This window comes from Dasypus novemcinctus, chromosome 11, assembly GCF_030445035.2.
Source record: "Dasypus novemcinctus isolate mDasNov1 chromosome 11, mDasNov1.1.hap2, whole genome shotgun sequence".
Lineage (NCBI taxonomy): Eukaryota > Metazoa > Chordata > Mammalia > Cingulata > Dasypodidae > Dasypus > Dasypus novemcinctus.
Genome location: NC_080683.1, coordinates 124688762 through 124701800, shown reverse-complemented (window position 1 = coordinate 124701800; position 13039 = coordinate 124688762). Strand labels below are relative to the sequence as shown.

General features: G+C 44.2%; 1 protein-coding gene and 1 long non-coding RNA gene across 2 annotated transcripts in view; both read left to right on the top strand.

Annotated features, from left to right (window-relative positions):
- Positions 1 to 13039, top strand: part of EPM2A (EPM2A glucan phosphatase, laforin) — a 126391-nt gene that overhangs the window by 47124 nt on the left and 66228 nt on the right.
- LOC131280477 (uncharacterized) lies at positions 485 to 4558 on the top strand. Its single transcript, XR_009188093.1, has 2 exons — positions 485 to 681; positions 1709 to 4558. It is a non-coding gene; the product is annotated as an uncharacterized lncRNA (long non-coding RNA).

Sequence of the window (13039 nt, the reverse complement as noted above, 5' to 3'; positions counted from 1 at the left end):
AAAAATCAGGAATTTTAAAAATGCACGTCTTCCAAAGCCTTTGTGCCCGCGGGGGGCTCCTTCAGGCCGCGCGCCGCACCGCTCTTCGTCTGGGTTCTCCCCTCTGCCTGCCTCCTCGGGGTTCTCCTGGGAGACCTTTCCCCGTGTGCAGGAGGCTGGGAGAGAGCAGGCGAGTCAGCCCGGGGCCGCGGGGTACGGGCCCCTCCAGTCGCGTCCTCGCCGGGCTCCTCCGGGGCGCAGGCTCGGCGGGGTCGCGGGCCCTCCAGGGCCTCGGGCTCTTCGCTCTGGCTCGCTGGAGCTTTCTGAGGAGGATTATAAGGGGACCTTGAATTTGTCACGCTCTCCTCCCCACCGCAGACGCCGAGAGCCCGCGCTCCCCCGAGCCCTGCAGGCGCGCCGGCGTCCGCCAGGGGGCGGCGTTTCCCGCGCTCGCCGCGCGCCGCGGCCCGGACGCCCCGGGAGCCGCTCCCTCCCCGCTACGTGCCGGCGCGCGCTCTCCTGACCTGGCGCCCTCCCCGCCCCGCGCCCGCCCCGCCTCCCTAAAAACGAAAACCCTGTCCCCCTTTGTTTAAAGAAAGGTTTAGTGAAGGAAGTGGGCTGCGCTCTCCCTGCGACGTGCCCGCGTATCCAGGGCCCCTGCTTCGTCCGGGAGGAAGCGTCAGAAGCTTAACTTGCTTGGGTGTAAGTAAATTTCTTTGGTGTAGATCATTAAAATCAGTTAAAAGTGAGCCACAGAAATCCTGCCGTTGGCTCTTTGTGAACTCTTTAACAGTTATGTGCTCCCTAAGCCCGCGTAGACGGTTTTGACTGAGGCCAGCGATGCCCTTCTCATCCGGCCTGTCGTAAGAGCCTCCGTCGTGCTCGTCTGAGGAACGTTTTATCACGACGCGTTTGAGGAACGTTTTATCACGGCACGTTTGAGGAACGTTTTATCATAGTTCCCTATCGGTTTGTTTTGTGTCAGAATTTCCCAGAAGAATTTATTCTGTACGATGAGATAGTTAAGAAAGGCCCCTGTAAAACCGGATTCCTTGACCCCTTTGCAGCTCGGGTGCTGGTGTAAGGGGAGGCGGGATGCTGAGCAGCCTCGGCCCTGCGGTGTGCGAAAGCCAGAACCACTGGGCAGCAGGGCCGGCGCTGCTTGTGATCCCAAGGAAAGCTTCGCTGCAGTGTTTAAGGCACCCCTGTCACTGTTCTCTGCACAGGAGAAGACAGCACCTTGAAAAGTTAGGCTATTGATAAGGAAAACTTTACACAGCTAACGGAAATCTTTATTTTTAAATGGCTGACACTTGATAGAAAATTTTAATTGTTCCGTGCCAAATCCATCTTGCCTGTTTTCAGGGGCAAAGAAAAGAAAAATTTTAAAAAGATGGATGTCTAAACTGAATTGAGATGTTACTGAAAATATCATCTCTTTCTCTTGTGGCTGTAAGTATGGACTACGGCACTTAAGGCTTTTCTAATATACAGGATAATGATAACCTGCGTGTCCCAGGACGGGGCGTTTAAAAGTGTTTTGAGGAGGATGACACATAGCTTTTCACTGATTCTCTGAGGATTTTTTTTCTATTTTTGGGGGGATATAATTCATTCTTTTTTTAAAATCAAGTGTTTTCAAAGATTTATTTATTTATTTAATTATCCCCCCCTCCTCACCCAGATGGTTCTCTCCTCTCTCTGATCATTGTTTGCTCACCTTCTCCAGGAGGCACTGAGAACTGAACCAGGACCTCCATGCGGGAGGCGAGTACCCAATGGCCTGAGCCACATCTGCACCCGTGGGCTGCAGCATCCACTGGCTTGTGGCATCTGCTCGTTTAGGCATCTGCTCATTTAGGCATCTGCTCGTTGCGACGGACACGGCTTCTGCCACGGGTGCTGCATCTAGCTAATTGCGGCCGGTGTGAGGTCTGCTCATCTTCTTTAGAAGACACTGGGACCCGAACCCGGGACCTCCCACATGGTAGGCAGGTCCCCACCTGGTTGATCCACATTCGTTTCTCCTCTGAGGACTTTTGACCCAAATAAAGTAAAAATCTTCTGGTATTCCACCGTCAGTACATATTTTTGATATATGTTTTAAATTACTTCACACATTTTACCTGATTAAATATTAATCCCCAATTTTGCAAAAATAGAGGAACAATGTATCTTAGTGTCAGCAAAGGGTTTTAAGAAAAATCTCACCATTTCCTGGTGCTTCAGCTGGAAAACCACAAGCCAGCTAAGAGACGGTTGAGCACCTGAGTCCAGAGGGCCCTGGTGGGTAATCGCAAAGGATGGGCCCAGGGCTTGCCATGGCCACTGGTCTAGGACCTTTCCTGACCCTCGAGAAGCGTGCCAACTGAAGTGGCTGGTAAGAGAAAACCGGGAGAGTTGCTACTTTGTCTGGGAGAAGCAAGATTTAAACATACATCCTAAAGATAGAAATGGGCCAATGAGAAGAAACTAATTAAAGTCAACTCTTGTATTTGCATTTATAAGACATTTTATACAAATTGAGAGCGAGAGAAACTTGGGAAGAGTCTAAAGGGGAAAGATTTGGGAATTCTAATAGTTTCCATTTTAGGGCAAAGTTAGCATGGTCTGGAATTGGTGAGAATTTGTAAACTTGGTGAGTTACTGGAAAAACCAGTGGTCTTATCTTTGTAATTTCCTGAGTCCATGTGCAGATTTACTGTGTTCTTGTCTTGAAACACCTGGGTCTGAACAAAGCTATTTTTAAAACAACTCGAGCATGGTTTAGGGAATCTGCTTCTCAAGTCAGTGCAGTTTTCCAAAGAGCTTCAGACGGGAAGAGATGTACGAGAAGCCTGCGGAAGCGTTGCTGTCGGACACCGACGTGGCAGGTCCGGTGTTAAATCCTTTCAATGTGTCCTCTACTGAATTCCCCCCCGCAGTCCTCTGAGGTAGGTAGCGTTATGATCCCTGTTTTCCAAATGAAAACACAGAGGCACAGCTTGCTGAAGAGGCTTTCTCATTACTGTTTACTAGTAGTAAATAGTATACCTGGGACTGGCAGCCACGTGTTAACCTCGAGCCCTGGGGCTGGTCATGAAATCTGGCCTTCCAGGAGGAGGGTCTTACAGAAGCAGACAGAGGGAGGCTGCTGTCTTGAAATGCTGCAGGGACCGAGAGGGATGGACCATGCATTGGACCAGGAGAGGGGACTTCGCTAAGAGCTTGTGCAGGGGCGTGGTGGGGCAGGGAGCTGAAGGACAGAGAGGGATGGGAGAAGGCGGGCTGGAGGAGAGAGCTTCAAGGCGGGGGGGGGCAGGACGGACGCTGCGTGACTAGGTGAGGTGAGGCAGCGGCTCAGGGCTGGGGTAGAGGAGAGTCCCTGACAGGAAGGACGCTGTGCTGCTCAAGCCCAGCAAGTCGGAACGGAGGCAAACCGCCTGCACTCCGTGTGTGCGTGTGTGGCGAGTTTCAAGTTTTTAAAGTACATTAAAATGCTTTTAGTCTCTGTCGTGAAACATTAAAGAGGAATGATGTCCTGATACAGGTGACCACGTGGATGAACCTTGAAGACATCAATTTGAGTGAAATAAGCCAGATACAGAAGGACAAATATTGTGTGATCTGACTGTTTTGAAACAAATGGAATAAGCAAACTCAGAGTCAGAATCTAGAATGTTATTTACCAGGTGTATTAGTGAGCCAAAGGGGTGCTGATGCAAAATACCAGAAATGGGTTGGTTTTTATAAAGGATGTTTGTTTGGGGCAGGAGCTTACAGACACCAGGCCATAAAGCATAAGTTACTTCCCTCACCAAGGTCTATTTGGAGCAAGATGGCTGCCGATGTCTACGAGGCTCCAGGCTTCCTGGGTTCCTGTGTTCCTGGGGCTTGCTTTTTTCTGGGCTCAAGTTTCCTTTCTTCCTGGGACTGGCTTCTCTTTCCTTTGCATGCTGGCTTCCTAGGGCTTCAGCTTAAGTCTTCAGCATCAAACTCCAAAATCCAAACTCCAACATTAAAAGCCCTCAACTCTGTCCTTCGCCATGCCTTTTATCTGTGAGTCCCCACCCACCAACACCCTAATCATAGCTCAGTCGTACCCAGGTACAGATCATATTACAAACATAATCCAATATTTCTTTTTGGAGTTCATTAATTATATCAAACTGCTACACCAGGGGACAGGGTGGGGATATGGACTGGGAAGTTAAAGCCTAAAATGTATAGGGTTCTTATTTGGAGTGCTGGAGATGTTTTGGAAATGGGTGGTGGTGGTGGCACAACATTGTGAACACAGTGAACAGCACTGAAGTGTATGTGTCTGAATATAATTGAAAGGGGACATGTTAGGTATATGGTAACAGAACAGACTTTTAAAACTCCATGGAACTACACTAGGTAAACAGAACCCTAAGTTAAACCATGGACTTTAATTAATAGTGAAATTATAAAAATGTGCTACCATCAATTGTAACTACTGTCGCATACCAATGCAAGGCGTTGGTGGAAGGGTGGTATATGGGAATCCTGTATTTTATGCATGATTGTTCTGTAAAACCGCAACTTCTCTAATAAAGTAAAAATGGATTAAAATTGCTTTTCGTTTCAGTGATCATTATATAAATAATATATTTTAGAATTAAAAATTGAATACATTGGGATACTTTTGAACTAAAGCAGATAGAGACAGGTGATACCTAAGAAAATGGGAAATGTGGTTTATCCTCCAAAATTACTTCCTGGAGAAAGATGATGTGTCCAGACCCCTCCGTCACCACCAGCTGCCTGAGGGGCATTGGCACCCGCCCTCCCCTGGTAAAGAACCGTGACCTGCTGGGGAGTGAGGGACCAGCCCCCATGGCTCTGAGCTGCGTCCTCGAGTCCCCCCGGCCAGCACCTGCTAAAGGGTGTTCTGGGCGAGGCTCCCAGCACAGCTTTGCTTTTCTGTGACGAGGATGGAGGCTTGGCTGGCAGGGCCCTCCTTCTACTCTTTGGACACGATGGCCGGAGGGACAGCGGTCAGGCTGGGAACACGTCGGGGTGCAGAGAGGGCAGAACAAATGCCCAGGACAGCCTGGTCCTGCGCTGGCCCTGCCTGGCGCGAGAACGTGAGGCAGGACCTGCGTCCGCCTGAGCCGGGCTTCCTGTTGCTTGCAGCCAGGCCTCGTCCTATGGGAACAAAGCCCTTCGTGGACTGTTCTTGTGATCACGGTAAATTTTAAGATAAGCTCGTTGATTGCCAATAGTAAGCCTTCTTTTTATTGTCACAGTCTGTAATGGCCACAGGCTATTTTCTTCATTAATAGGGCTGAAAACACTGTGATTTATCAGTGTCAGAACAATTTAGCCTTTCAAGAGTCTAGTTAGTGCCTCTATCCTCTATCCTCTATTTCTGTTGGCTGGAGGTTTCTAGTTTCTTTCAAGTAACAGCAGTGAGTGGCTGTATGATACTCATTTCAGCAATAGCCCCATAATGCCCATGAAATATTATGGGAGAAACCAAAAGTGTTATCTGTCAGAGGTGGTTTTCACAGCAGAGTTAGATGAGCTCACAGAGTGTTGAACCAGTACGAGTTAAACCATTTAGTCCGCATTCTAGATGAAGAGATTTTATGCCCAAATAGTTACTTACTATGAAACTGCCAAATGCACGTCTGCTGGTCTAGCTGGGTAAGGATGGGGTTAGATGTGAAATAATTCTCAGTGTAGGGCAGTGTTCCCAAGGCGAGTGTTGTTATCCCACCTTCTCTGCGGACTCTTGAGCAGTGGTTGTCAGGGAGGCATCTCCGCTGGAGTGACACCAGCTAGGCAGCGTGGGGCTTTTGCTGGGGGCTTCAGGAATCGCAAATGACATAGTAAAGTCTGGTTACAAAAAGTTGGTTTATATAGTGAGTCTAGTGCTAATATAGATGTTTATCTGCTTTTATAGTATGACTCAGATTTGTGTTCGGGCAATGAAACACAATGAAATTTCAGTACATTCTGGGAGTGCTGAGGAGAGAAAACGTGACCTGTCAATTTAACAACAAACGTCTAGACACTCCTATAAAAATTGCTTTAAGGATAGCAGGAAAACCAACATTAAAAATTATTAGAGCAATTAAATCAAAATGTATTAAACACATGAATAAACATCTCCGCATGTGACATAGAAAGTAAATGGAAGACGCAGCAATCTCTCCAATTATGCAGAGCTGGAGCACTTTAATATGCCATCTTCTTGTTCAATCCCTTGAGTCTTGGAATAATCACCTACCAAAGGATTTGATTCACTTCAATTTAGGTGGTCAGATCTTCTGATATTGCCCTAGATTTATTATCACATGGAATGAATAATTCAGTCTTCGTGCTTTGAGTCAAGCTTATTTAGAACAATCTAAGTTTCAGATTTTCTCTAAAAATTATGTAAGAAGAAAGTTCTATTATTACATTCCAAATGGACATATAATTGGTAAAGCCAATGTTTGGGATGACTTTTAGGAGACTCTTCATCTTTGAGATACTTCCCATTTCCGTTTTACTTTTCCCACAAGTTTGTTCTCTATTATATTTTTTCAGTTAGCTTGATATGGTCTCTGTTTCTCCCTATCCCTCTCTAATCATGGAAGTTTCCTGTTCTGATGGTTTCTGTTTGGTATGGTGGGGCAGATGCTAAGTGTCTTTCCTTAACATCCTTAGCAGGAGCGGATCAAGGCTCCTCCATCAGTCAGTTTTACCCAGAAGATTCCCCTGGGCCTTGTGGCGTGAACCCTGGGCAGGCTTTGCGACCCCCTTGCGCCTTTGTTGTTTTTCTGTGAACCTTGAGCTCCCTGTGGGGAGGCCGGTGCGTCCCAGGTCCCTAAACAACTGTCTCCAGGACTTTTGCTGATTCTGTCATAGGATCGAAACATTTTTGAGTGGCTTTAAACCTGATTATTAATGAAGGCACACCTACTATGTGTGAGCCCACTGCAGAGGTACAAGGCAGATGAGTGCTCATATCAAGTAACTGTCTCAGGCTGAGTGGTTCATTTTTAAAAAAATAAAATTTTCTTAAAGTTTATCATTCATACATGAACATCCATAAATAATAAGTGTATAGGAAATGTTGTTATACTACAAAACAAACATGCATATGGTAATACAAACTCCCATACATCACCCCAATACAACCCTACGTTGTTGGGAAACATTTGTTACAAACTATGTAAAAGCATCATCAAAATATTACTACTAACTATAACCCATAGCTGTCATTTGATGTAATTTCCCACAACCACCCAATTATTAACACCCTGTATTAGTATTATATATTTGTTGTAGTTAATGAGAGAACGTTCTCCTATTCTGTTAATCACAGTCTGTCCTGCACCACTGGATTCCCTGTTACAGGGTCCCATGCTTTGTACAGGCCATTCAAAGTGGACACCCAGGCGTTCTCATTTTCATCACAGACTTGTGCTGCCATCACCTCAATTTTATAACGTTTTCATTACTCTAAAAGGAAAAATCCCACACCCCCTTATACTACCCCATTGTTGTCCCTTAGTATTGAAATAATACCTTCTTGCCATTGCTGCAAATATTACAATGTGACTGTAAACTATCATCCAAAAGTTACATTAGTTGTAATTTTCCTGTGTATTACCATAATCTTAATTTGTAAAAGAACATTCTTATATTTATACTATTAACCAATCTTCATCTACCGCTGAAATCACTGTTACACAGTCACTACATTATTTTCTAGTTTCCTTTCAATTGACATTTATGTCCACAGACTACCCCTTTCAGCCACAATCACGTTTATAAATCAGCAGTGTTAGTTGCACTCACTACAATGTGTTTCATCACCTCTATTCATTTCCACACTTTTGCAATAAACCTCATTAAAAATTATACATACATTAAGCATCACCTCTCATTGTCAATGCACATTCTGTCTCCTAGTAACTTATACTGCCTTATACTTACCTCTGGGAGTTTACTCATATTATTTAGTTCATGTTAGTGAGACCATACAGTATTTGTTCTTTTGTGTCTGGTTTATTTCACTCAGCATAGTATCCTCTAGGTTTATCCATGTTGTCATGTGCATCCTGATTTCATTTCTTCTTACAGCTGAATTGTAGTCCACTGTGTGTATATACCACATTTTGTTTATCCATTCATCGGTTGATGGACACCGGGCTGGTTCCATGTCTTATCAATTGTGAATAGTGCTGCTATGAACATCTGTGTGCAGTTTGTGTCCTTGCTTTCAGCTCTTCTGAATATAATCCTAATAATGGTATTGTTGGCTCATAGAGCAGTTCTATATAAGATTCTTGAGGTCATGCAAAACTGTCTTCCACAGAGCCTGCATCCTTCTGCATTCCCACCAACAGTGAAGAAGTGTTCTTGTTTGCCCACATCCTTTATCGCACTTGTACTTTTCTGTTTTTTGGTTTTTTAAATAAATAATGGCCATTCTATAAGGTGTGAAATGATATCTCATTTTAGTTTTGATATGTATTTCCTAAATAGCTAGTGATGTTGAACATTTTTTCATGTGCTTTTTGGTTATTTGTATTTCCTCTTTGGAAAAATGTCTGTTCAAGTTTTTTGCCCATTTTTAACTGGGTTGCTTGTGTTTTTATAGTGGAGTTGTGCGATCTCTTTATATAACATGGATATCAAGCCCTTATTGGATATATGGTTTCCAAATATTTCCTCCCATTGAGAGAAAATTACTTCCTTGACAAAGTCTTTCAAAGAATGAAAGTGTTTACTTTTGAGGAAGTCCCATTTACCTATTTTTTTCTTTTGCTGCTTGTGCTTTGGGTGTAAGTTTTAAGAATCTACTGCCTACCACAAGATCTTGAAAATGTTTCCCTACATTTTCTTTGAGGAGTTTTATGGTTCTAGCTTTTATATTTAGGTGCTTGATCCATTTTGAGTTAATTTTTGTGTAAGGTGTGAGATAGGGGTCCTCTTTCTTTCTTTTGGCTGTGGATATCCAGTTCTCCTGGCACCATTTGTTCTGGCCCAGCTGGGTGGGCTTGACTGCCTCGTCAAAAATCACTTGGCTGTAGATATAAGGGTGTATTTCTGAGTTCTTGATTCAGGTCTATTGGTCAATCTGTCTATCTTTATGCCAGTACCATGCCGTTTTCAGCACTGTAGCTAGATAATATGCTTTATAGTCAGGCAGTGAGAGTCCCTTCAGCTTGGTTTAGGATTAGTTTGCCATTCTTTTTCTAGTTCCTTCAGGTGTGTAGTTAGATATTCAATTTTAGTTCTTTCTTCTTTTTTAATGTAAGCATTGAGGGCTATAAATTTCCCTCTTAGCACTGCCTTTGTGGTATCCCATAGGTTTTGATGTGTTGTGTTCTCATTTTCATTCATCTCAAGATGTTTGCTGAATTCTCTTGCAATTTCTGCTTTGACTCACTGATTATTTAAGAATGTGTTGCTTAATCTCCATATATCTGTGAATTTTCTCTTTTTCCTCCCTTATTGATTTTTAGCTTCATTCCTTTATGATCAGAGAAAGTGCTTTGTATAATTTCAATCTTTTAAAATTTATTGAAATCTGCCTTGTGACCCAACATACAGTGTATCCTGGAGAAGGATCCATGAGTGCTTGAAAAGAATGTGTATCCTGTTCTCTGGAGGTGCAATGCTCTATAGATGTCTGTTAGGTCTAGTTCATCTATCATATTATTGAAGTTCTGTGTTTCTTTATTTACCTTCTGTCCAGATGTTCTGTCCAATGCTGAGAGTGGTGTATTGAAATCTCCAACTGTTATTGTAGTGACGTCTATTTCTCCCTTCAGTTTTGCCAGTGTGTGCCTCATGTATTTTGGGGAACTCAGGTTGGGTGCATAAATATTTATTATAGTTATTTCTTCCTGGTGAATTGTTTCTTCTAAAATATTTAATGACCTTCTTTATCCCTTATAACAGTTTTGCATTTAAAATCTGTATTGTCTGATATTACTATCACAATCCCAGACCTTTTTGGCTATTTGCATAGATTATCTTTTTCCAACGTTTCACTTTCAACTTGATTGTTTCCTTACATCTGAGGTCTCTTCTAGACAGCATATCAATGGTCATATTTTTTTAAATCCATTCTTTCAGTCTTTGTCTTTTGATTGGGGAATTCAATCCATTAACATTCACTTTTGTTACTGTAAGGCATTACTTACTTTGTCCATTTTATTCTTTGGCTTCATGTTTTCATATCTTACTCTTGTGTATCTTTTTACCCTTTAATTTACTCTTCCTAATGATCTTCAATTCTACACTCTTCTCCATGTGTCTTGCCCTTGTTTTTTTCCTTTCAGGCTGCAGCACTCCCTTTAGTATATCTTGTAATTCTGGTCTTTTGGTAACATATTCTATCAGTTTTTGTTTGTGAAGACTTTATACTCTCCCTCACTTTTGAAGGACAGTTTTCCCAGATGAAGAATTCTTGGCTCACAGTTTTTCTCTTTCAGTACCTTAAATACATCATACCACTTTCTCCTCTGTGGTTTCTGATGAGCAGTCAGCACTTAATCTTATCGAGTTTCCCTTGTATGTGATACATTGCTTTTCTCTTGCTGCTTTCAGAATCCTGTCTTTATCTCTGATATTTGTCATTCTGAATAGCAGGCATCTTGGGGTAGGTCTATTCTGATTTATTCTGTTTGGGGTACTTTGTCCTTCTTGGATATTGATATTTATGTCTTTCATATGGGCTGGGGAATTTTCAGTCATTATTTCCTCAAATATTCTTTCTGTCCCTTTTCCATCCTTTTCTCCTTCTGGGACACCAGTAGGGCATGTGTTTGTGTGTTTTATGTTGCATTCAATTCCCTGAGCTCTGTCTCATTTTTTCCTTTTTTTTTTTTCTGTTCTCCTGTGTTTTCCAGTTCAGTTGTTCTGTTCTTGATATCATGAATTCTGTCTTCCATCAATTCAAATTTGCCATTATGTGATGCTAATATATATATATTTTAATGTTTTCTCTCCCCCTTCCCTCCTCTGCCCTGCTGTTTTTGCTGTCTGTGTCCATTTACTATGTGATCGTCTGTATCTATTTCTCTTTTTGTCTTCTCTCCTCATCTTTTCCTCTAGGATTCACCAGGATTTGATCCTAGGGACCTCCGATATGGAAAGAGGTTTCTTGTCAATTGTGCCACCTCAGTTCCTGATCTCTGCTATGCTTCATCTTGGCTCTCCCTTTCGTCTCTCTTTTGTGGCATCATCATCTTGCTGCATGACTCACTTGCGCAGGCACTGGCTCACCATGCAGGTGCTTGGTTCACCATGGGGGCACTGCTTGCTATGTGAACACTGGCTAACCACACGGGGACTCACGCATGCTCTCAGCTCACCATGTGGGCACTTGGCTAACCACATGGGGACTCACGCAGGCTCTCAGCTCACCATGTGGGCACTTGGCTAACCACACGGGGACTCACTGGGCACTCGGCTCAACACGCAGGCACTTGGCTCACCATGCGGGCACTCAGCTCGCCACATGGGCACACACGTGGGCACTTGGCTCACTGCATGGGCACTCAGCTCACCACTCGGGCACTTGGCCCACCACACGGGCACTTGGCTCACCATGTGGGCACTGGCTTGCTACACAGGCACGCTTTCTCTTCTTCTTTTTCATCAGGATGCCCCAGGGATTGAACCCAGGTACTCTCATATAGTAGGCAGAGGCCCTATCACTTTAGCCACATCTGCCTCCCTAGTATATTTTTAATCTCATCCATTGTATCTTTCATTCCCATAAGCTCTGCTACCTTTATTGCAGGCTTTCAAATTGTTCTTTATGCTCACCCATTGTCTTCTTTTTTTAAAAAATTTATTTCCCTCCAGTCCCTCCCCAGTTGTCTGCTCTCTGTGTCCATTCGCTGTGTTCTTTCTGTGACTGCTTCTATCCTTATCAGCGGCACTGGGAATCTGTGTTTCTTTTTGTTGTGTCAGCTCTCTGTGTGTTTGGTGCCAGTCCTGGGCAGGCTGCACTTTCTTTCGTGCTGGGCAGCTCTCCTTATGGGGCACACTCCTTGCGTGTGGGCCCCCCCTACAGGGGGCCACCTCTGCGTGGCAGGGCACTCCTTTGTGTGCATCAGCACTGCACATCAGCACATGGGCCAGCTCCACATGAGGCCCGGGGTTTTGAACCATGGACCTCCCATGTGGTAGGCACACGCCCTATCCATTGGGCTAAGTCTGTTGCCCCCATTGTCTTCTTTTTTTTTTTTAATTAAAATTATTTATTTTTAAAAATTACATTAAAAAAATATGAGGTCCCAATCAACCCCACCGCCCCCACCCCCCACTCCCCCCACAGTGACACATCCATTGCACCCGGTAAGTACATCTCTGAACATCACTGCACCCCGTAGTCAATGGTCCACATCATAGCCCACACTCTCCCACATTCCATCCAGTGGGCCCTGGGGGGATCTACAATGTCCCGTAATTGTCCGTGAAGCACCACCCAGGACAACTCCACATCCCGAAAACGCCACCATATCTCATCTCTTCCTCCCATTCCCCAAACCCAGCAGCCACCATGGCTACCCTTCCCACACCCATTCCACATTTTCTCTGTGGACATTGGATTGGTTGTGTCCATTGCACATCTATGTCAAGTGGGGGCTTAGATTCCACATGGATACTGGATGCACTCCTCCTGCTTTCAGTTGTAGACACTCTAGGCTCCATGGTGTGGTGGTTGACCTTCTTCAACTCCATGTTAGCTGAGTGGGTTAAGTCCAATAAATCAAAGTGTAGGAGCTGAAGTCTGTTGAGGCTCTGGGCCTGGGTGTCATATTATCAGTCCAGAGATTCAAATCCCCTAAATATATCTTAAACCCCAGCACCAACTACAATTCCAATAATGTAGCATGCAAGTCTTGTGAAAAGAGATCCCCTCTGAGTCCAATTCCATCATGCAGAAACACCAGCTCCAAAGAAGGACCATCTGCCATGGCAGTGAACCCCATCTGCCATGACCATAGAACCCGTGGGTCTCTTTATCCCTCAAAAGAACCAATACCTGGGGTTGTATCTACTTTATCTGTCTCTTAGACTCTGCTCAGTTGTGCAT